At 44.1% G+C, this 24,145-nt stretch overlaps 1 long non-coding RNA gene across 3 annotated transcripts in view; it reads right to left on the reverse strand.

Moving 5' to 3' along the window:
- Window positions 1-15,308: 15,308 nt before the first annotated feature.
- The window catches only part of LOC125741999 (uncharacterized), a 32,028-nt gene continuing 23,191 nt past the window's right edge, over window positions 15,309-24,145 (reverse strand). For all 3 annotated transcript variants that reach the window (XR_007397973.1, XR_007397972.1, XR_007397974.1), the window contains exons 2-3: window positions 20,235-20,338; window positions 15,309-16,078 (exon numbers count right to left, since the gene is read on the reverse strand). This is a non-coding gene — a long non-coding RNA (uncharacterized LOC125741999). The remainder of the gene's footprint in view (window positions 16,079-20,234; window positions 20,339-24,145) is intronic.

Here is a 24,145-nt window from a genome sequence, read left to right on the forward strand (position 1 = left end):
GAGTCTCGCGATATTTCAGGCGAGTTTGAGGTTTCAGAGCGTAGTAGCCAGATCGCACAGAGGTAGGTACTATTGTTGAGCACTGAATGACGGAGGCTGAAGTTGTGTAAAAGACATGCATTTATTCCTACAACTAACATAAGACAGACATTACACCTAACAAACAATAAACATGAAATAACGGAATAGACACAAACAATGTAATCATGAAAAGGCAATGCCCAGATTTTAAAACGAGTAACTTAAAAAGGGAAAAACTGTTCTGCAAAGCAAGCAGTTTGTGGAAACACGACCCTAAAGTAATACAGCAGGTGAATAGGACAGTTTAGCTTGTTAGAAATGAAAGGAAGTTGGTTTATTTGGCTGCAGGAAAGGGGGGGGGGGGTTTTGGCAGTTGCTTGCAGTGGCTGATGAGCTGATGGGTGATGGCACTCAGGGAGGCGCGGTGTTTGCAGCGGTTGTTGGAGTGGAGCCCCTCTGATTCTCTCTCCTGGTGAATCTTGGGCTTGGTTGCAGTTCTCTGTCCAGCTGGGCTTTCACTGGCAGGCTTCAGGAGGGCTTCTTGTTGGCTTCTCTTCTCTTGGGCTGATGTTCTCTGCCTCTCTTTGGGCTGATGGTCTTTTGTTTTCTCCTCCCTTCTGTTTCTCCTCTCCTGGCTTTGTTCGGAGGTGCCAGGTTTTATAGTGTAAAGTTCGTGAATAGGAGTGACCAGGAATTCCACTCCTGGACCAATGGCTGACCATCCATTTGGCGGGCTTTCAGAAGGGGGTCTTTATCAGTCCTTTTGAGATTTATGACCAGACTGATTTCCCTTGTATTGATGATTTTCGTTAGGCTGGTGTAACTTTTGATATATTCACTTTCGTGGTAACCACTGACCAGATTTGGAAACTGGAGTGATTTTCCATCGGTTTGATACCAAACATGCCGTACCAGCCTAGCGGTTCACACCGAATACCATCTGTAATGATTAATTAATGATTACTTATAGTATGTCATTATGTTATATTACTCACACCAGTACCTAGTCCAGGTGGTCTAGGTTGCACCTCAATCAGAGGTTACCCTTTATACAGACATTATATGATATATTCACATTCCAACAGCTCCATCTTACCCTTAGGCATGGTAGAATACAAAGATCAGATAAGGGCTGCTGAGGAATGTGGAAAAGAAAAGGGGGACGAAGGTTTTTCAGTCAAGGAAAAAGAATCTGTGAAAGTTAGGACACATTACAAACATAACCTATCTGTATATTGAGACTAGTAGTCATGAGTAAATAAGTATACAGATATACAACAGCCAGACTTAAAAGAAACTTTCTTTAGGGTGTTGGGTGAGTGGTATGTAAGGCAGGATGTCTGGGGAGGGGGTTGTGTGCCAAGTCGAGGGACCCCTGTCCTTGAGGTCCACTCTGCTGTCTGTAGGTCGTTAAAACTTTGAGCAATAAAAGTTGGAGTGCTGGCCTCCCTTGTTATCTGTGTGTGTTTAAGTGTGTCTGTGTGTGGGGTCACGAACACCCTTTGAGGCCTTGGCCAACGTGTGCCTCTCGTACCAGGGTAGGCCTTGTCTCAGGCCACCTGGAATTTAAGCTTTGTGATATGTGCATGTGTGATCCTACAGGGGCTTCAAGCATGCTGAGGCAATCCAGGACGATCATGAGCAGAAGATGACCCTGGGGTTAGAGTGGGGGGAGGGATTTTATATTCCCTGGCCTGCTCGTCGTCATGTGAATAAGAGCATCTGTCTTTTTCGTTTTTAAAAGAAGCAAACTTATTATTAAGCTACATCCAGAAAAGACGCTACACACTGAATACAGTACAGCTGCAGGCTGCACACGACATCTGCTCCTAACGGGACAGTGTGAAACAATGAAGCGAAGCTGCAGTGATATTTCATTTTGCGTCGCCCCAGTTCGTTTGATATGGGCATTTTAACGCTACTGTTTCGATGAGTGATTAGGTCACGCTGACATTTCTCTGCGGTCCCTCACAAACTTTGTGTCACGTAGACTTCTGCGTCACATGGAAAATGTTGTACTGACACATTTTGACTTGAATAGATGCTGTGCAGTTTACGTCGTGATACCGCACCAAGGTTGAATCCTTATAATAGTAATGGGTGGAGTGGGGTTCCTGTCACCCCCAATTTGAGCTGAATTAACTCCATGTAATGCAGCTTCGTCCCAAAAAGCATGTGATTGGTCAAATGAGGTCTGCAAATTGCTCATAATGGCTGCACTGTTAATGATTCATAATAATGATGCAGCTAATACGCTACATCATGGCCATGTGGTTTCGGCTGATGTCAGAACGTAAAGCCCCTCCCACTGGACTAGTCAGGAAAGATGAAAACCTAAAGACTCAGATTTAGGAGCACAGGAGTGAGGGTGGGATAGGAGCAGCCGCAGCAGAATTGGCATCTCACCGGGACGGCTTTTTCCGGAAGCTGGGCGCTCTCCTCCAGACGCTTGCTTCTCACATGGCTGCTGTCTGTGCACACTGAACAATCCATGTGGCAATTTGTTCAGACTTTTTATTTTCATCCAAGACTGTGTTACAGAATCCTATTTTAAAAACAGATTTTAAAAGCAATTGTCAACTGTTGCAGCTGCAAAAATTCCTAAAACAAATGTGCCATGTCTTTTATAGTATCAGTAAAGAATGCAAATTCTTTATGATTCACTCTCTGAAATGCTTAGTTACTTCTGGAAGTGCAGAGAGACTCCCTGGGTGGGCTGCTGGTCTGTTTTAGGGTTCATCCATTTGGATATCAATTCAGTTCTATAGATTACCTATTACAAAGCACAGCCAACAACAATCCTGGGCTCCATGAATTTACTTATTTATGGAGGTTAGGTGACAAAGAGAAGAAGTTGCAGAAGCCCTCAACTGCACAAGACAAATCTAGCTGAGCTTCTTCATGAGATTTTTAGTCAGAACGATCTCCAGGCTGTACCCTTCAAATCCTAGTCCTACACCTCCTTCAAACTGACCAAACCCCAGTGTAGCTCCTCCTTCAAACTGGCCAAACCCTAGTGTAGCTCCTCTTTCAAACTGGTCAAACCCCAAAGTAGCTCCTCCTTCAAACTGGCCAAACTCCAGTGTCGCTCCTCCTTCAAACTGTACAAGCCCCAGTGTCGCTCCTCCTTCAAACTGGACAAGCCCCAGTGTCGCTCCTCCTTCAAACTGGACAAGCCCCAGTGTCGCTCCTCCTTCAAACTGGACAAACCCCAGTGTCGCTCCTCCTTCAAACTGGACAAACCCCAGTGTCGCTCCTCCTTCAAACTGGACAAACCCCAGTGTCGCTCCTCCTTCAAACTGGACAAACCCCAGTGTCGCTCCTCCTTCAAACTGGTCAAACCCCAGTGTAGCTCCTCATTCAAACTGGCCAAATCCCAGTACAGCACCTCTTTCAAAGTAACCAAAGTAACCACAGTACAGTACCCCGGCTCTGTTTGTGAAAAATTGTGGTGAGTCCGCATTTCTGCAGTCAGTGTACCGTTCTAGCTTTGCTGTATCTGGTTTAAATAAAAATGTAAATGAAACGGTCTTGAGCCTTTCGGATGCGGCTCTGAAGGGATCTGAGCTACCATGTTTGCTCCTGTTGCTGCATAGCATGTTTCAGAAGCCAGCAAATTTGTTTCTGTAACACAGTGACATTTGTTTAATGGCCGTGACAGGTCCTTCTCCCAGATTTAATCACAGGAGCCTGGCTCTAAATCACCCCGCAAAATCCTTTTGTCGGGCTTGTTTTAGGGCTCAGCTACACCCCATGTCCCTTCATCTGCTATTGTTTGAGACAAAAATCATCATTTAAATCTGAAGTTATTCAGGATGCAACGCATCACTGATTTTCTGAGCGTTCATCACAAAATCTCCATTCATTTTCAGCACTCCAAAGGTCTGGACACCTTTGAAACAGGATGTTTCTCTGGTAGTCGGAAGTATGTGTTGAGTGTAGAGCCGTCCTCTTGTTCAGCTGCTCTCCGTTTGCATCCGATGGTGCAGCCCATAGACTCGACGACTACAGAACATTGGGAAAACAACACTGACAGCCTGCATACCTGCTGGTGGTGGGTGCCCCAGGGAGACCCTGATTGGTCAGAAAGCCTGGCTCAGTTTGCCTTTCAAAGGAGGCACAAGGTGTGGACATTCTCGCTGGAGCTGACAGCTGATTGACAGATAGCGGCGGAGGTCCCTGGGGCTTGTTCTGAGTCGTCACTGGCAGGCAGTGACAGCACAGCTGTGCTTGTGTGGATGGTGCTGGGAATCCATAAATGGACTGCAAGCTCTTCTGCAAGTTACTGGCCCACAGCCAAAGGAGCCGTTTCCCTGTAACTGTAGTGGGTAGGGACTGGTGAATACGGACGGGCAGACAGATGGATATTTTTATTATTAGTGCTCTTAAAGGTGTGATTATGAGCTTTTTCAAATAGAAAAAGAGCATCTTTCATTAGCATACTGGGGCCAGAAGACAGGAAGCTGCTCGGCTTCCCAGCAGGACGGCCGCTGAGCGTGAATAACGGTGGCTGTTTAAAGGCTGTCCTGTAACTCACTCTATTCGGTTAACAGAAATGTTCAGGACACCATGTCCTAAAATGTAATAAGATTGCTCCCCGGCAAATGTTTGGCTTATTACCAAGGTTCGGAAAAACATCATTAAAATAACTCTCAGTAAAGCTGAAAGTAGACAAACTGGTGGTATTATGGTAAATGAGTCAACCGAAGCTGGAAACAAAGGCAATGTAAAAATGGCAGGTGATAGATTTTTAGCTTTTCGAAGCCGTGTGGAAAGAACATTTAACCCGCATTTTATCTCTGCTGTACACTGCCTCCACGCTCTGTCTCCATCCCTACCTAACCTCTGACACCAGCATTTCTCTCAGGGCATTTTGATGTTTTGTTAACCAAAGTGGGAATATTTTGAGGTGCTGGAATAGTGGTGGCTGATTTTCTGCTTATTTACGTGACTGTGGAGGCCATGCGGTCGAGTCCATTTCAGACCACATCATTAACACATCATTGATGTGTTAACAAACATAGTTAGGACTGATGACTCAACTTTGAAGACAAGTTCATCAAATTCTCATAGATCTTCTTATTTCTAGGCTACTAGTAGCATAAGGAAAGTGCATTCCTATAGTTACCTATCCACGGTGATATGACTTTCAGACTAAGGTCTTTACAGCACACATTGGAACAGGGCACCGAATCTTAATGGGGTTCTCCTCGTCTAATGAGCTGTGGCTAAGATCACATCCTTCTGCAGGCAGGATTATCTCCTTAGGTTATTTGGTTTTGGAGCATATGATGTGGCCTTGAGCAATAACAGTATGCTGGCTTTAGACGGCTCCTATTGACTTACGGAGAGAGTACCATTCCATCAAGGAAAGGGGACAGAGGGTCATTACACACTCAGGTAGGTAATAGGGTTTTTCAGAAGCTTTACACATTTCTTGGAATTGTACGACAATTTCGAAAGACTATGAAGTCGAGAAGCTGACGAATTGCTGGAAGATGTTCTGATTTTCAGTTGAAAAGGCAGCAAACATGGGTCACTGAATCCTTCTATGCAGCCCAGTGACTGTTACGTAATGGATAAAAGGGGAACATTGCCAGTTGTTCCAGGTTTTCTTTTGTTTACTACCATATTACACCTAGAATTTTGCTGCTGTAGGTTTCTGTAATGTAGGAAGGCCAGTTTAACCAAAGAACCAGCCGCCAGGTGATGGGTCACAGCAAGGAGGGGTATGGGGTTGGGTGTCAGTGTTTGGGTACATTTAATGGAGGTGAGATAGGAATATAACAATGAAAAGATACAAACATCAGGATTTTATAGGGCATATTTAGGGATTTGCAATCAAATTTTCCGGCATTTTACAAAAATACCCAGAGGATGACATTCAGCGCCAGTACTGGCAGCAAACAGCCATTCAGCCCCAGTGTCCTGCCTTCCGAGTCAGACGGCCATGCTTATCACTTTTGTTACTGATTCGTAGTAGCAGGAATGATGTTCGCTTGTGTGTGTGTGTCACCCAGTCATGGTGTGCCTTCATTACTGTGTCCCCAGCAAACTTTTTCTGTGCTGTAATTTCCTGCAGTGATTACAGTCTGCGCTACACTACATACTAATGAGGCGTAATGCTTCAGAGTGTGAAAACATACTTCACTCGCTCTGCTCCTTCACTCCTAAGGTGGACCAGGTGAATTTTCTTTATTGAAAGCCAAGTGTGGTATAGAATGAGGTCATTTTGGACCTGATTTTTAAAATGTCCTTGCAGTGTGATGTATATAGGTTCCAATGCCTGCAGATAGCAAATTTGGATCATTTGATGCAAACCGAAGCCCTCGTTTGATGGCAGCCGTATTCTGCTATTCCTGTTAGACCTGTGCTTTTAAGTTCCCCTTGGAAACAGCCATCAGCTTACAATGAATGTGCCATAATGATGCGGACTGCTGGGTCACTTTCTGAGCTGAAATAGCCAGGATGGGGGCAAACGTTCTCAAGGAAAGTTCCTCCAGGGATGGCAGACTGAGCTCCAGTGGATCAGGAAGGGCTCACAAGCTGGGCTTTAATCCCCTGGTGAAGCTGGTGGCGGATGTGATCTTGGCATGGCGAGCCAGAGTTGGAGTGACAGCGAGCCCTATGCCTGCCAAGTTTCCTTTTTACATCCCATCATAACGTGGAAACCAACCCCTCCCGACTGCAGCTTGGCCAATCAATCAGAGGCTCCAATTACTTGTGAAGGATTTCTTTTCACTACTTCTGCAAAGAAGTCTGACATCACTAAGAATCGCAGATGACCTTGGCGTGCAAACGTGGCTCTCACCATGCTTAAATCTGCAGGCCTGCTCTTCGTTGAATAAAAGATGTGAGTCGTCACTTCTACTCCTCTTTCGTCATCCTCATGGATCTTTCCATCACCCTTATTTCTGACTCTCTCCTGTTCCATCTTCATTTTAGAGAATGCTGCCACAATACCTAATGGTGAAACACGCAAATTGGTGAGATGAATAAAAAATTCTGGAAGAGAACACCTGGGATTGGGTTTGATATTATTCTGAAAATATGACATTTTCAAAATACACAGTAGCAGTTCTAACTAAATATAGTTTTTGGTAACACTTTATTTGAGGGGGCACAAATAATATAGTATTATGCTATTACTGATGTATTAATTAACCACAATATACATCTCAGTTACACAAGGATCTCATGTTTGTTCATCGTTAATGAATAAGACAAGTGAAATACTGATCTGATGTTTGCATCATTAATATATCGTGAGGCATCTCAAGCTGTTACTATATTTGTTACTGTGTTTGTTCTGTAACCCTTTGTGAGCTACTGAAGGAATTACTGAAGGTCAAATGCACAATATATGCTCATCTGTTCATCATAAAAAATCATGATGCATCATTTATCTAAAGTAGTGACTGTATTTGTCCATGATTTGTACTTCAGTAGTAACTGACTTACTTCTAAGTAATTTGTGGCCGACTGTCTTTGGGGAGGTGGCCATAACCTTATAAGAGTGTCATATTCCATTCCTGTTGGGTTTCTTATTAAACGTTAAATAAAGAGCAAATGAATCACAGTTAATACAATCTTTAATTTACGGGCAGGTTTTACTTTACTGACAGCTTACACATGCCTCACTGTTATGCCTTCGTTTGCACACGTCACGACCCAGTTTAGACCGGAAACCTGAACTGGACTGTGCATGAGTAGATAAGTATCATTTCCGCTCACTACTTCTTCACGGCGGCTGGGCGATTTCACAAATTGATTTATTGCAGTTTATTTAAACATAGGTTGTACTTTGCACTTATTTGAATTATTGTGTATATATGTGTTTTTAGGAGGTGGTGCAGTGGTTAGCTCTTTTGCCTCACATCTCTGGGACCTGGGTTTGAGTCTCCACCGGGGTCACATGGTGTGTGAGTGTGCCCTGCGATGGGCTGACATCCCATCCTGGGTTGTTCCCTGCCTTGTGCCCATTGCTTCTGGGATAGCCTCCGGACCCCCCACGACCCAATAGGGTAAGCGGTTTGGAAAATGGATGGATGGATGATCGTATTTTTAAATAATTTATACTTAAAAAAATAGTCTGTGGTACATGGGCGGAGTTTAAATTTGGACGTCATTATTTTTATGAATTATGACATCATAAGCGGGAGGGGGAGCGTATCCCTTATTCTGATTGGTCGAGGGGTTATCTCCATGTACCATACATTGCCGATAGGGGGCCATATGGTTTGGGTGATAAGGGTTGCCGTTAAACTTTAATAGAATAAAAATACATTACATGTATTTATTTGTGTTATTTTTAATTACGTTTTCAAGGAATAATAAAACATATGGCAGGATGAATGCAAGCTAGCGCATACACGTCCAGCGGGGCCCGTCCGGCCGCAGGCACGGGCTGTTAGGAGTAGGCACAAGCGCCACAGCGTATTTTAAAAGAATGTGGGGATCTGAACGGGCTGGTAGGAGTAGTTGCGCGGCACTGGTAATTACACCATATTGGCACCCACTTGAGCCAGGTCATATGACCTACCAGGAAGTTATAAAAGGCTGCCAAGATGGAATCTCATTCTCTTGCTGCTGTGTTTTACAACTGGACATGGGATGGGTTCTTCTTCCCTGTGGGTAAGGAAAAGAGGAGAGGGTTTGTTTGAGAACTTGAATGTTTAATTTTAATTTTACCAGGGTGACTGCTAGCAGCATGTAACTCTTCATGGAGGACGCGGAGGTGACTGGAATTTTATCATTTGACGTGATCCCCTACGGGCTGCTGGACTACAGACATTGAGGCTCTGGTAACTTGGGTTATACTGTGGGATTTAAAAGGGTCTATGTTTCTTTGTTGATTGTTTCTTTGTTCCTGTAGTATTGGAACGCTTCCTTTTGGTGTTGCTGTGCTGCGAGGGCATTAAGCATTCCTGCAAAGGACCAGAGTAGCTGCTGTTTTAGGCTTATTTGATAGGCTTTTGGTTTTCTTTTTAGTGCCCTGGTTGTTGCTATGGGCTAAGTTGTAACTAATTTTAGTATTGTATTTTGGGCGGTGGACATCGGCCGCTACCCTCCCCTTATGTTTGTACATGGGATTTTTCTGTACAAGGTCGGATCCACACAGGCTTTTGCTCTCTGCTGTTGGGGTGCCACACTGAGCGGACACTGTACTGTTGTGTGTAGTGTTTGTCGTGTTGCATGCTGTGGTTTTGCTCTTTTCTTTGTCACCAGGGGCCTCCTGAGCTGAGAGCTGCGCGTGCCTATCTGGAGGATAGTCAGCCGCCCCCCAACCCTACCCCCCCAGCAACCTTCTTTGTCTAATAGTTTTTAGATATTTGTAATAAAGTGGATTGGGTTTTATTTTTATATGCCTCTTTGTTATTGTCTTTTGCGGGGAGGGTTCGAACTTAGCCACGTTACAGAAGGAACATTAGCAGTTCCTCCTGCCCTTACCAGGAGGTGGCGTAGTCAGAGCAGTGTGAGTATTCTGTGCTTTGGGCACCACAAGAAAGCACCGAAATGTTTTAAAGAAAAACTTTAGCGTTATTTTAAAAGAAAACAATCAAGGAATAACCCTGTTAATTCTTGTTTAAATAAATTAACGCAAGAGAGTCGGCTCTTTAAAGAAAATACTGTGTGGCTCTATGAGCATGCGCTTCATGAGAGCGAGCCAGAGAGGAGAGCGCATGCGCTCATTTAAACAAGAATTAACCGCGTTATTTCTTGATTATTGAAATGCTTCGAGCGTTTTACTTTATTGTTCACATTGGCAGAAAAGTGCTTCATTACTTAAAAAACGTTATGGTTATAGGGGTTTATTTGAAATAACAGGCGCTCCGCTGGTGTCGCCATTTTGAAACGGGCTGGCCACTTCGGTCTATCATTTGACCGCATTGTTCAAACAGACCTGCCGATTATAGCCGAGCTCTGGGACTCGGTCATTTAGCCTTTTGGCCTATTAAAGTTTGCTGTTAAAATGCTTTCTTCAACCTAACACTGGTAAATACCGCTAAAGTTTTTCTTATTCTTTAAGCATGTTGATTAAATGTAACGAGTTGAAGTGCTTTCTTTTAAAACGACGTGCTGTATGTTGGTTTCACTTGTGCTTGTTTAAACTCGGCATTTGCTCTTTTGCTTCTTTCGGGCATGTTTGTACTTGTTTAAATTCCGCCTGCTTTTCTTTTAAAATAACGCTAAAGTTCTTTAAAACATTTTGGTGCTTTTAAAATACGCCGTGGCGCTTGTGCCGCCTACTAACACTACATGGCTGCGGCCGGACGGGTCCCCGCTGGACGTGTATCTTACATTCGTCCCGTTTGTTTTATTCCTTAAACGTAATTAAAAATACAATATGAATACATGTAATGTATTTTCATTCTATTAAAGTTCAAAGGCAAGGGGCCATACTTTATTACGTACGCACGAAAGGGGAAGGGGTCTAAAAATTTGACCGAATTTTGCGTGCGTATGCTGGGGGGGGGGTGAACCAATCTGAGAAATTTCAAATTTAAGCGTTTCGTTCACGATACCTGACCTGCTGGATTGCATTCCATACGTGCATATAACTCAAAATGCAACATGAGATTTTTAAGACGATCGGACTGTTTAAACAATATCTCATAAATTATCTAAAAAAAAAAAAAAAAAGGTTGGCAATGCACCACGGACCTCCGAAATACCTGGTTTAAAAGGCGCTATAACATTATGGAAATGGCGACCCATTTCGTTTTATTTGAAAGTGATTTTATTACGGTAAATCTCATGACATCCCATCTCATTTGTTATCCCTAAAGTTAACAGGAACGTTTGTAGTTCCAAAAAGCAGTGCATAAGTCGACTGACGATCGCCCGTGCGTACGTACGCGGGGGGGGGGGGGGGGGGGGGGGTCAACTACCCAGCGCACGTGTGCTTACGGGGGATGGGGGTTACAAAAATCGGTAAAATGTGCGTACGTACTAAAAGTATGGCCCCAACCCTTATCACCCAAACCATATGCCCCCCTATCGGCAACACGTGTAATAGACTTTTGGAATATTCCTGACACCTACTCACATTCAAATGAAAACACCTGTCTCTTCTTCGTTTTTAATGCTTTATTTACAAGAATTTACATATTTAAATAGTACTGATAGTCAAAGTTCTATGTTCTCATCCACTATTGGCGTATTCATCTTGCATCATCTCCTCCATTGCCTTGCCTTGTACTCCTCCATTGCCTTATACTCCTCCTCAATTGCCTTGTTCTCCTCCTCCATTGCCTTTCTCCCCTCCTCCTCCCTTGCCTTGTACTCCTTCACCATTGCCTTGTACGCCTCCTCCATTGCCTTGTTCTCCTCCTCCATTGCCTTTCTCTCCTCCTCCTCCCTTGCCTTGTACTCCTTCACCATTGCCTTGTACGCCTCCTCCATTGCCTTGTTCTCCTCCTCCATTGCCTTTCTCTCCTCCTCCTCCCTTGCCTTGTTCTCCTCCTCCATTGCCTTGTTCTCCTCCTCCATTGCCTTGCTCTCGTCCTCCTCCATTGCCTTGAACTCCTCCATTGCCTTGCTCTCCTCCTCCTCCATTGCCTTTCTCTCCTCCTCCTCCCTTGCCTTGTACTCCTTCACCATTTCCTTGCTCTCCTCCTCCTCCCTTGCCTTGCACTCTTCCTCCATTGCCTTGCACTCCTCCACCAATCCCTTGCACTCCTCCACCAATCCCTTGCACTCCTCCTCTATTGCCTTGTACTCCTCCTCTATTGCCTTGTACTCCTCCTCCATTGCCTTGCACTCCTCCACCAATGCCTTGCACTCCTCCACCAATGCCTTGCACTCCTCCTCCATTGCCTTGTGCTCCTCCTTCATTGCCTTGCACTCCTCCACCAATCCCTTGCACTCCTTCTCCATTGCCTTGCACTCCTTCTCCATTTCCTTGCACTCCTCCACCTTTGCATTGCACTCCTCCACCTTTGCCTTGCTCTCCTCCTGCTCCATTGCCTTGTACTCCTCCACCACTGCCTGGCTCTCCACCACCACTACCTGGCTCTCCTCCTCCATCACCACTGCCTGGCTCTCCTCCTCCATCACCACTGCCTGGCTCTCCTCCTCCACCACCACTGCCTGGCGCTCCACCACCATTGCCTGGCTCTCCACCACCATTGCCTGGCTCTCCACCACCATTGCCTGGCTCTCCTCCTCTACCACCACTGCCTGGCTCTCCTCCTCCACCAGCACTGCTTGGCCCTCCACCTCCACTGCCTGGCCCTCCACCACCACTGCCTGGCTTTCCTCCTCCTCCACCATTGCCTGGCTCTCCACCACCATTGCCTTTTTTCCTTTCCCTTTTTTTGAAAAAAACTTCTTTATCCAGGATATCTTTTTTTTCCCTCCATTTTCCTTCCTTTCTTTAGCTTCCCCAGCATCGTTTGGTACCGCTGGCAGCCTAAAGCAGTTCAGAGTAAAGCACTTCATTTTTAGATGTGTCTCGCTCGATGTCTGATTTGTTTTGAAGTAGTATTAGTGCCTACAGCTCAGTTTATACCTTCAGAATGATAACATCAGAGTTGTCACGGTAACATTCTGTTCTAGAATTCTATTTGAAAAACAACTATAGGTGCCATATTTGGTCAGTGGTTCATTTTTTTTAATTCTTTGCATTTTTAATATGCTTTATTCAGCTCATATTCTACAGCATATATTGTATGAATTTCCATATTTATCTTAATTAGGTTACGCGCAGATAATATTCTGTACTTGCAAACAATGCAGAAACCTACCAAACATTGCCGGGCCGTTCCTGTGCTCACAGAGCGTAGTGAGCTTTACTTTACTCAGGAGGAGGACAGGCTCACATTTTCTGACCGTGGCCATGCCTTGTGAGAGGTGCTGAACTTAGTGATGAGACAGTTAATACCGAGATTCTGGAGATCGCCTCCTCAAAGTGAGGCCCAGCGACTTCAAGCTGGGAATCAGGGCTTGCTAAGTTTATGCAATATCACGTGACCGATGACTTCCAATTCATCCTGAGGTGTAAGAGGCTTCGAATCCTGTTGGCTCTTCAAAACTTTTATATGAGTGAGATGATTCTGATTAGCAATGGTAGTGGAGGCCAGTTTAAACGAGGAACCAGCCGTCAGGTGATGGGACAGCAAGGAGGGGTATGAAGTTTTCGGTACATTTAGTGGAGGTGAGATAAAACATTTGGTAAGGTTTAGCAGTGTCTGTAATGTCCCTGCATTGTAGACAGAGCTTTCTGGATAGATTCTGGACACACACACACCTGTATTGGACAAATGAATTCAGAAAATGGATGGATTGCAGTGTTTTTCATATGTTTTCATGAGTGGAAGTGAACTTTTACAGAACTGAGTATTTCAGTAAAATCCATTTTTGATTAATCTCATTGCCTGTATTTTTGCCCCTTATTTTGAGTTGTTTTAAATGCTGCACTGTTCAGTTGCAAATGGTAGGTCCCTCTGAATCCCATCTTCGCTTTTCTCCACCTCATGTTATTCACAGGTATCTGACTCTTGAATCTGGCTGAAATGATCCCAGTCGATTTTCCAATCTCCGCCTTTTCTATTTGGCAGAATGCACAGCCTGGATCCAAACTGCCTTCCTTCCCAGTTGGACTAACAGTTGGCTCCACCTGACACTTTATACCATTTAAACCCCAGCTGATCACAGAGCTTATTGCAGGATGTGCGTTTATTCCTCTCCATGTGTTGTGGGGCTGCCTTGCCTAACCCCTATAGTAAGGAGAAGGTCATAAACTTGTGGTCTTATGTTTTATTAATTCTGAAATGGGTAAGAAATGAGCAGCAGGACGATATAGAGCTAAAAGCATGGAAGCAGCCTGCCTCACAGTGTAGCCTTCTGCCAGCAGAACCAGGATTAAACCAGAATTTAACAATGCAGATTTTAAAAAAGTATATAGAGTGGTCTCTTAATGTTTTACAGAGCTGTGTATTGTTTATATGTATTTATTTTATGTTATAGCTGCATGTTTGAACCTGAGACCAGTTTTGAAATGGAGTCTGTTTCAGAATACTACATTCACACCCCCAAAACCTTCATATCCCAAATACTGCATCATGAAAGGTGAAAATTGGTAGGTTTATGCTGGTGAAATAATGAAGATAGATGCTGCTGCTTTTAAATCATTCACAAGTTTGTTTATTGAAATGGTTTATTGAATGGCATCTAACAATTTGAAACACATATGGAGGTATAATAGACATTCGCTTCAGAATTATATTTCTGTTATGTAATTTTATCTTTAAAGTGACCTTATTAAATTTGTTCCCCGAAGTAATAATTTCATCCCACACCCTGAGGGCTTTTGCACGCTGGTTATATGTGCTGTTAGTATGTTAACAGCATTTTCTACCCAGGGAGTCTGATCGAAAACCAAAATCAAGCTGCTGCTGTGAGCTCCTGCTGAGCACCCTGCTTGGAGGCATGTAGACTCGACGGACGCTACGGAGTGTTCCAGTGACCGCCCACTAATACATATCTGCATCATATATGTGGGAATGATGAGATTCCTCCCATTGTTCAGCTTAATCTTAATCATTAACAATTGTTTGTTTATAAGTAAATGAATTTTCTCTCTGTGTTCTTCCTATCACGTTCCCTTGGGGTGTATCGTATTACATTTTTAAATGTTTTAATGACATATAGTTTTAGGAACATCAGCTCCTGCACTGTAGTATTCAATTCAATTTATTTTATATAGCGCCTTTTAATAAAGAAAGCCAGAAGACAATGGAGGAGAGGAACCAAAAGCTCCCAAGTAAGGAGAAAAAAAACCTCTGGGGGTCCAAGGTCAACTGTCTGCCCACCCCCCCTGGGAAAACTAACATTACCGAAAACAGAAAAGAGTGGACATGCTTGTGAAAAGAGAGATTTATGCTGGGATTAAGAATGAAGACAAAGTCCATCAATGAGTCCGTTATCCATGTTGGCCTGTGAAGGATGGCCAAGGTCCATTCTCCACGTTGGGCTGTGCCGGGTGGCACTGAAGGCTGCACCCACGGTGATATATTTGGTATGACCCATTCGTGATGTCACCCCTCCATGGGACTGACCCAGGACTCCAGCTCAGATGCTGCCCACTTCGGGCTCCACCCAGACATGTGGGAAGGCAGAGAGTATGGATGGTCAGAACATGTGTTGACACATAAACGGACAAGCATAGTAGATAAAAATGACATGTACAGCAGCACCAGCAGCCATAGTTATGGTGCGGTAGGTCGTGAGCAAGATAAACTGAAGTAATGGGTCTTAAAGGCCGAGAATGAATCGGCATCCCGAACGTAGGCTGGTAAACCATTCCACAAGTATCACTCCTAGTGTGTAAATCTTCCGGAACATCAGCACCTGCACTGTAGTATCACTCCTCCTGTCCTTTAATACTACAAAGGTCATTTCATACTCCACCCCTATGCAAATGAGTCCCTGTTTCCTTCCTCCCTCCTCATTTAAACAGCACATTGTTGACTCTCTTTAAACCCTCAGTAGTTCCTAAGGAACATGGTGAAGAGCAGCTCACAGCAGATCATCTTCAGCACCGACCATGATCTCTGTGTCTGCTGCTGCTGGCAGCTGCATCCTGTGAGTCTCTGTGTTTCTTCAAAAAGAACAAAAATCAGCAGAACGACAGAAAATATATGTAGGTAGTTTGATAATTTATTTAATTAGTTATTTTCTTTTTATAACATTCAAAAATGCACACAAAGCTGGGGATCCAAACAGTGACAGTAAAAGTATTTGTGTTGAAATGTTGAATCTTAATATAGTAATGGTATCTTATTCCTAAGTTGTTTGTGTTGTGGGGTTTACATTCAGATTTATATGGAACAATTATGTCTGAAACTTAATTTCTTATACTTTATTAAACAGAAACACGTGCCTGACATTAGTCTGTGTACCACTCTACTGTGCAGCCGCACTGTCCCCCCTCCCATCTCCCACACATGGTCCATCGCGGTTCCATGGGGGGGGGGGCTGCTGTCCCCAGCCTCTGTATATAATACTGAGTCATCCTTTGGGAGGATTGGGGTGAATCCCACGGCGGACCTCCCTTATCACGAATGACACACATGATTATTTTTAAATTGCTGTTTGTTGTACTGACTACCTATATTTTGCATTATAGTAATATATTTAAATGCAGTTTCCCTCAACAGAAGCAGTTTCTTTTCCTACAGGTGCCCAGTGTCATACTGAGCTCATTATCCAGCTGCTATGATTGTTAAACCAGGAGAGTCTCTGACCATCTCCTGTAAAGTCTCTGCTTATTCACTCACTGACAGCAGCTACTGTAGCAGCTTCATTCGACAGCCGACAGGAGAAGCACTGGGGTGGTTTGCTGGGGTTTGTGGTGATGGGGACACTTATTACAAGGCCTCACTAATTACTCACTAATCAGGAATGTAATTAACATAATACACTGAAAAGGATCATGACAAAGACAGGGTGCAATAATTTACTTCCAGTATTAAAGGAGATTCATTGATAGACATTCAAAATTAAAGCATTTTCAGGTTTTTTTTTTTTTTTAAAGTATGGCATCTGTAGGGGTGGCATGGTGGTGCAGTGGTTAGCACTGTCGCCTCACACCTCTGGGACCCGGGTTCGAGTCTCCGCCTGGGTTACATGTGTGTGGAGTTTGCATGTTCTCCCCATGTCGTTGTGGGGTTTCCTCCGGGTACTCCGGTTTCCCCCCACAGTCCAAAAACATGCTGAGGCTAATTGGAGTTGCTAAATTGCCCGTAGGTGTGAATGTCTGCGTGAATAGTGTGTGAGTGTGCCCTGCGATGGGTTGGCCCCCCATCCTGGGTTGTTCCCTGCCTCGTTCCCATTGCTTCCGGGATAGGCTCCGGACCCCCCGCGACCTAGTAGGATAAGCGGTTTGGAAAATGGATGGATGGATGGATGGTATCTGTAATATGTTGAAAAAATATTGGGTGTAATGAAGGTCTGACAGGGAGTTGTTTGGTGCTGTTTAGGTTCGTCTCCATAAGGGGGCGCCAGAGCTCCTTATGGAGGGTCATACAGACTTCTGTGTTCAGGGTGACTCAGAACAGCTGGCTGTAAAGCTTATGGCTCTGCAGTGTGTTACTCTACTCAGGATTCAGTGAGAGACGTCTGACTATAATCCTCTGTCTGTGACCTTTATCACACAGGTATCATTAGGGAATCCATTCTAATTCTGGCCCTTAGATTCAGAAGTTTAAGTTTAACTTATCTAGCAAACATGTTTTTCCAATGCAGCATACGAGTGAAGAAAGCTTGTGGTCAGAGAGCAGGTCAGCCAGCGTCCCTGGAACAGTCAGAGTTAAGGGTCGTGCTCAAGGGCCCAACAGTGATATAAATACTCAGAGCAGCTGAACCCATGACCTTCCAGACATGGGCGCAGAGCCCTACCCTGCTGGGCTGTACACTCTGTGTTAATGTCATTATGGCTACAGGCATATTTATGTTGCATGTGAAAGCTATATTATTTCATATTGTTTGCACAGAATTTGTTATTTTTCTTAAACAACAACGAGGAGTCTCTCTCATTACAATGTTGATTCTCCAGCCTCATGAGTGTGTGTCCCATCCCTGACTGTCAGGTTCCTTTATTGGAATTGTAGGCAGTTGCCATGTTACTATTAACTTATTACAAGTAATAACTATTAGTCAGAACTGAAGTGCCAGTTCTGAAAGGTCACTGAGATAATGGCAACTGGGGTTTATAAGTAGGCAACTAAGTCAAACATACTGTACCTACTACACCTTCTGCAAAGTTAAAAAGAGCTATTTTATACATTATCATATACCAAAGGTAATCTGACATGATTAGACCATCAGCAGATCTATAAGCCATTAATGCTCATTCTTCAGCTTGTGTCCATCTCACACAGCACAGTTATCCATATACAGCAGTACAGCCATCTGTCTTTCTGCTTCACTTGATTTCACTCAACAATCCCCAGAGATTCATTTGCTTCTGCTGGACTTTGTATAAAAGCCAGAGTGACACCTTCAAACACACAGACATCAGTCACATTCAAGGACGCCTCTGTAACACAATGGCTGCTACAGCCGCTTTATTCTTTTTACTGGGCGTTTTCACATGTAAGTCTATCCACTGTAGTCAATTAAACATGAAATTTAAGTGCAGTTCTTGTTAATGATTTGTTCTGTATTTCTTGAAGTACAAAACACTCTTTTTTCCTTCAGGTGTTTATTGTAATGTTGAACTCACCCAGTCAGAGTCCATCACTGTGAAACCTGGAGGATCTCCAAGCATCTCCTGTAAAGTCTCTTACTCAGTAACTAGCTATGACACACACTGGATCCGACAACCTGAAGGGAAAGCACTGGAGTGGATTGGAGTAATATGGGCTAGTGGGAACACTGCTTACAAAGAGTCACTTAAGAATAAATTCACCATCTCCATAGACACCTCCAGCAGAACAGTGTCCTTACAAGGGAGGAGCCTGCAGACTGAAGACACAGCTGTGTACTATTGTGCACGACAATCACAGTGAGAGAATGTAATGGGAGAGTGATACAAAAACTCACTGAGGCCTAATGTGATGCAGGTCTTATGGCTCCCCTGGAGTCTCTAACCAGCAGGCCTGTCCTTTCCCCACCAGACCCGAATACAGCTGTTGGCGGCGGTGACCATGATCCGCCACTTCCGCTGTGATTTCTGTGACCAGCCTTTCACCCTTTGCACTGATCTCGCCACACTGCAGTGGCTCTTGCTGATTAAAGATCCAGAAGGACAGGTGGTGCACTGGATATAGCAGAGCTTCAGTCTTATTCTCTCACAGTAGCCCATCGCGCTGGGGAATGGCACAGCAGTGTGGATGCACTGTCAGGGTGAGAGGCAAGAGGGCAGGGAACAGGGGTCGGATAATAGTGAGGGTGAAGAGGCACAGGAATGCAGTGGACTGGGAGGCCCTGCAGCCAGTGTTGCAGTGACTGGGGGCAATGCAGAGGCCGAGGTGGGAAGTAGTGGTGGGGCTGTCCCCCGTCACTAAGGGATTGTGGTCAATGTGGGACGTTATGCGGTTGCAGGTTGGGGTGGGGGGTCTGGAAGGAACCTGCGACGGTGGAAGAGAGGTGGGAAGTCATGGTACCATGGGGGCTGCAGAAAGCTGTACTGCGTGCTATGCATGGCCCTGCGGGGTCGAGGAACTTCAAGGTGATGAAGACATTCCATTGTGACTGTCAGAGTTTGTACTAGGGTACTGTAATATCTGCACAGCACATTCAGGCACCCAGGGCCAAGTACTGTGTGCAATATAGAAGAAATTAATTATTTATCTATACGTAATTTATAGTAAATTAACATTATTTCCAGAAAATATTCCTTATTTTTGCAGACCTTCACCATGTGGGGGCGCCAGAGCCCCTTATAGAGGGCAGTACAGTATGACCATCAGTGATTATGAAGACACTTCCACACTCCCCCAGAGAGATAAACAAGTGCATCCATCTGAGCTTCATATAAATCAGTTTCCCCTAAACATGCAGGCTTTACCCACAGCTGAATGACAATAGGAGGCCTCATACTTTTAAAGGCTTTTTTCATGCAAGATCTTGCTTCCTGGTAATTGATTGCTTACATGTAGTTTGCATTGTACTTGAATACTTCTGTTTTCTGAATTTTACTAAACACTTTTATATACTGTGTCTGTCAGAGTATAGTGCTGTATTTAAATTTTGTGTAATGAAGGTGCACAGTGTAATTATGTATTATAACTTCCATCCATCCATTTTCCAAACCGCTTATCCTATTGGGTCGCGGGGGGTCCGGAGCCTATCCCGGAATCAATGGGCACGAGGCAGGGAACAACCCAGGATGGGGGGCCAGCCCATCGCAGGGCACACTCACACACCATTCACTCACACATGCACACCTACGGGCAATTCAGCAACTCCAATTAGCCTCAGCATGTTTTTGGACTGTGGGGGGAAACCGGAGTACCCGGAAGAAACCCCACGACGACACGGGGAGAACATGCAAACTCCGCACACATGTGACCCAGGCGGAGACTCGAACCCGGGTCCCAGAGGTGTGAGGCGACAGTGCTAACCACTGCACCACCATGCCGCCCCTGTATTATAACTTGTTATTCAATTTTGATATTGTAATAACAGTACCCCTTGATCTAATAGGAAACATTTGTCTTTGTTTTTAGCTCACTTATTAGCATGAGGTAAGGTGCTGAACCCACCTTTTCATTCTTTGGGAAGATCCAAGCAAGAAACACGCAAAGGGTATCAGAGATATGCTCTTCCTTAAATATATCGCAGTTGTAGGGCTTTCCAGAGGGCAAACCTAACCAGGTACAGGGAAGCAGCATACTGTAGGTCAGGGGCGGCCAGTCTTAGCCAGAAAGGGCCGCTGTGTGTGCAGCTTCAACTCACTAATTAAATGACTAATTAGAGGACTGATTGGCTGAAGAGTCCTCACACCTGGGTTTGAACAGCTGACCCAAAGGTTACCCCAAAAACCCGCACACACTCCGGCCCATTACTCTGGTTACTCTGTGCAATATTGCACCTCCACTGTAAGGTATGTTTGTCTTTACATGTACATTACAACTTTTAGAGAAGCAGTAGTAAAACAAATAAGCAAACAAACAAATGCACTGCAATATTTTTGTAAAATATAACGTACAATATTCGTATGCAACAACTGCCTATATAACGTGCAATATTTTGTGTCTGTTAGACTGTACATTTAAAACATTTACAATGAGATCATATTGAAATTGGATTTTGGATTCTACTGAAAGTGTGTGATTATCGCTTGTGGACTGAACTGCACATAGATAATGTTTGTATAATAAGCCTTTGCATAGCAAATATATCACTTTATCATGTGACCATTTTCCCCCCACAACCCCCACGCCCGTCAGATGAGGATCCTGTACAAACCTGCCACAGCTTTTAAAGGAGCCAGTGTCCGTGTGTGACAGAGAGCAGCAGTCACTGGGACTCAGTGTGTACTTTACCTCAGTGCTCCTCCCTCTGTCCTGCAGCCATGAAGCTCCTACCAGCCCTGCTCACCCTCACAGCACTGGCTCTCTCAGGTCCCTGTCTCTCTCCTCTCTGTCTCTCTTTCTCTCTGCATCTTTCTTTGTGCTCATCTAAAAGTCTGCTCTACCTCTTTATTTACAGGTGTGAAGGCTCAGGTTGTATTGACTGAGTCTGAACCAGTGGTGAAGAGACCAGGAGAATCACACAGACTGACATGTACAGCCTCTGGGTTCACATTCAGTAGCTATCATATGCACTGGGTCAGACAGGCTCCTGGGAAGGGACTGGAGTGGAACGCTCGGATCATCAGTGGTGGTAGCACTTACTACTCCCAGTCAGTTCAGGGCAGATTCACCATCTCCAGAGACAACAGCAAGAACCAGGTGTATTTACAGATGAACAGCCTGGATGCTGAAGACACGGCTGTGTACTACTGTGCCGGAGAGTCACAGTGATGGGGGCTGTGGGGAAGCTGTACAAATACTACTTCCTCACAAAGCGTAAGGAAGACACATTATGGATTTATTTTGGTAGTTTAATAATTTAGTTAATTAGTTATTCTATTATTTTATAACATTCAAATATGCACACTGACCTGGGGACCGGAACAGTGACAGAATTCTTGACAGTTGAAGTATTTGTGGTGAAATGTTGAATCTTAATATAGTAATTTTATCTTATTTCTAAGTTGTTCGTGTTGTGGGATTTACATTCACATTTATATGGTACAAATATGTCTGAAGTTTCATTTCTTATACCTTATTAAATACCTTATCCATCCATCCATTTTCCAAACCGCTTATCCTATTGGGTTGCGGGGGGTCTGGAGCCTATCCCAGAATCTATGGGCACGAGGCTAAATACCTTATCATAATTATTTATTTTGTTACGTTTTATCTGAATTAAATTTCATATATTTGGAAAATTGGAATTAATGCAAATTGAACAAAGAAAAATGTATATTTATTAAATCATTTGTGTTTTTTTTTTTACTTTCATTTGCCTAAATTAGTTGTGCATTTGAATGATTTGAAAGGGAAAAACCACACAGAAAAATCCACTTTTTGGCCACTAAAATGGGATTTGGACACACCAGTTTGTTACCGCAAGATAATCAAAAGGAAAATATGGAAAAGAAAGAACAATATTTTCCATTTTTTCGGCAAATAACAGAAGCCAAGCTGAGCAATAAAATCTGTCAGGAGAACAAGCAGAAGCGTAAAGGAGCAGCATTTAGTGGATGCTAATGCTAATGAGTTTCCAAGTAAAATCAAACTGTACGACAGAATGCACATTGGAATCAATACTACTTCCATGGAGCTTTTCATCTCTAATTCAGTTACATTCAGAAGGTTTCCTGTCCATTTCAATAGTTTTCTACCTTATAAATGTAAAAAAAAAATGTTTTCTTATAATTGAAGTACCGTTATGCCAGGTTGGGCATGTGGATGCAAAATTTAAGATTGACTAGAAACCCCTGAGTACTTTATTCAATACAGTAATTACCATATAAGTGAAAAAAATAAGGCTGGATTCTGAACAGAGTCTCACTGAGTAAATTACATTTATTTTGCAGATGCTTTTACCCACAAACAACATACAACTGAGAAATCCGGGCCAGTCAGTCCCTGGGGCAATTAGGCTCATGGGCCCGACAGTGACATCACTCTTCTGACCCAGGGATTGTAACCTGGGACCCTCTGGTCACACAGACAGCATCTTAACCCAATGAACAGCACTTTAATACTACAAAGGGCATGTCATACTCCACCCCTGTATAAATGAGTCACTGTTTCCTTCCTCACTCCTCATTTAAACAGCACATTATTGACTCTAAATTCTCTTTAAAGCTTTGTGCACTGCGGCACAGTCAGGGTGGAACAGAAAGGGACCTTCCCCAAAAGGTTCCCACAAAATTGGAAGCACAAAACTGCCCAAAATGTCTTGTCATGCTGAAGCATTAAGAGTCCCCTACACTGGAACTAGGGGGCCTGGCCTGACCACTGAAAAACCCCTTTTCATTAGCCCTCCTCCACCAAATTGTACAGTTGGCAAAATGCAGTCAGGCAGGTAACATTCTACTGGCACCTGCCAACCCCAGACTCTTCCATCAGGCTGCTAGACAGAGAAATGGGACTTGTTACCCCACAGAACACGTTTCCAGTGCTCCAGAGTCCAGTGGCAACATGCTTTACACACTCCATCATGTGCTTGTTATGACGCAGCACAGCGCAGGTGGGAAAGAGAGTGAACAATCTATTTGCAGCTCCAAGACAAAAGCGGTTCATTAACAAAAACTGAACACAAGGGGTAAGAACCAAAACAAGTGATACAAGTGACTAATTTAACCACATAGAAAACAAACATTCATCAGGGAACTGAAGCAAAAACTAGGGGCAGGACTAGGAATCAGGCAGAACCACAAACACTCAATAGTATGAGCACAACTGCCATGCAGGAACATAGTACACAACTATCGACTAAAGAAGTGAGCAGGGGGCAGGCAGGCACTTTAATACAATACGCAACTGGGCTAATGAGAGGGGCAAGGTGTGGATCATCAGACAATCAACCAATGACAAAGGGCACAGGACAAAGAGAACAGATGGAAAAATTAACAAGCACTGAAGCTAGAAACAAACTGGGAAGACTACACTAAGATAAGGAAAATAATGCAAACAGGATTACAGTAGGAGACAACAGGAATGAGCATGGCGAACCTAAGACTGGGAAACAAATGAAAAATAATAAATGGTGGGGGGAATACAGTCTCTGAGCCACACACTCAACCCACTGAGCCATGCAGCAGTCTGGGGAGCAGGGGAAACAAACAAGTGTTAGATAAGGATTGAATAGGTGGGATGGTCAGCAACACCTGCTGGTCAAATGCAATACAGACACAAAGGATGGGGTGGACAGGCGCTGACCCTGACAACGCCTGGCATTGCGCTTGGTGGCGTGAGGCTTGCATTCAGCTATTCAACTATATTAGCCCAATCCATGAAGTTCCCGGTGCACTGATTTTGTGCTGGAGTTAATCCTAGTAGTTCGGAAATCTGCAGTTATTGAGTCAAAAGAATGTCGGCGACTTTTACACACCATG

This window comes from Brienomyrus brachyistius, chromosome 5 (genome assembly GCF_023856365.1).
Source record: "Brienomyrus brachyistius isolate T26 chromosome 5, BBRACH_0.4, whole genome shotgun sequence".
Classification (NCBI taxonomy): Eukaryota; Metazoa; Chordata; class Actinopteri; order Osteoglossiformes; family Mormyridae; genus Brienomyrus; species Brienomyrus brachyistius.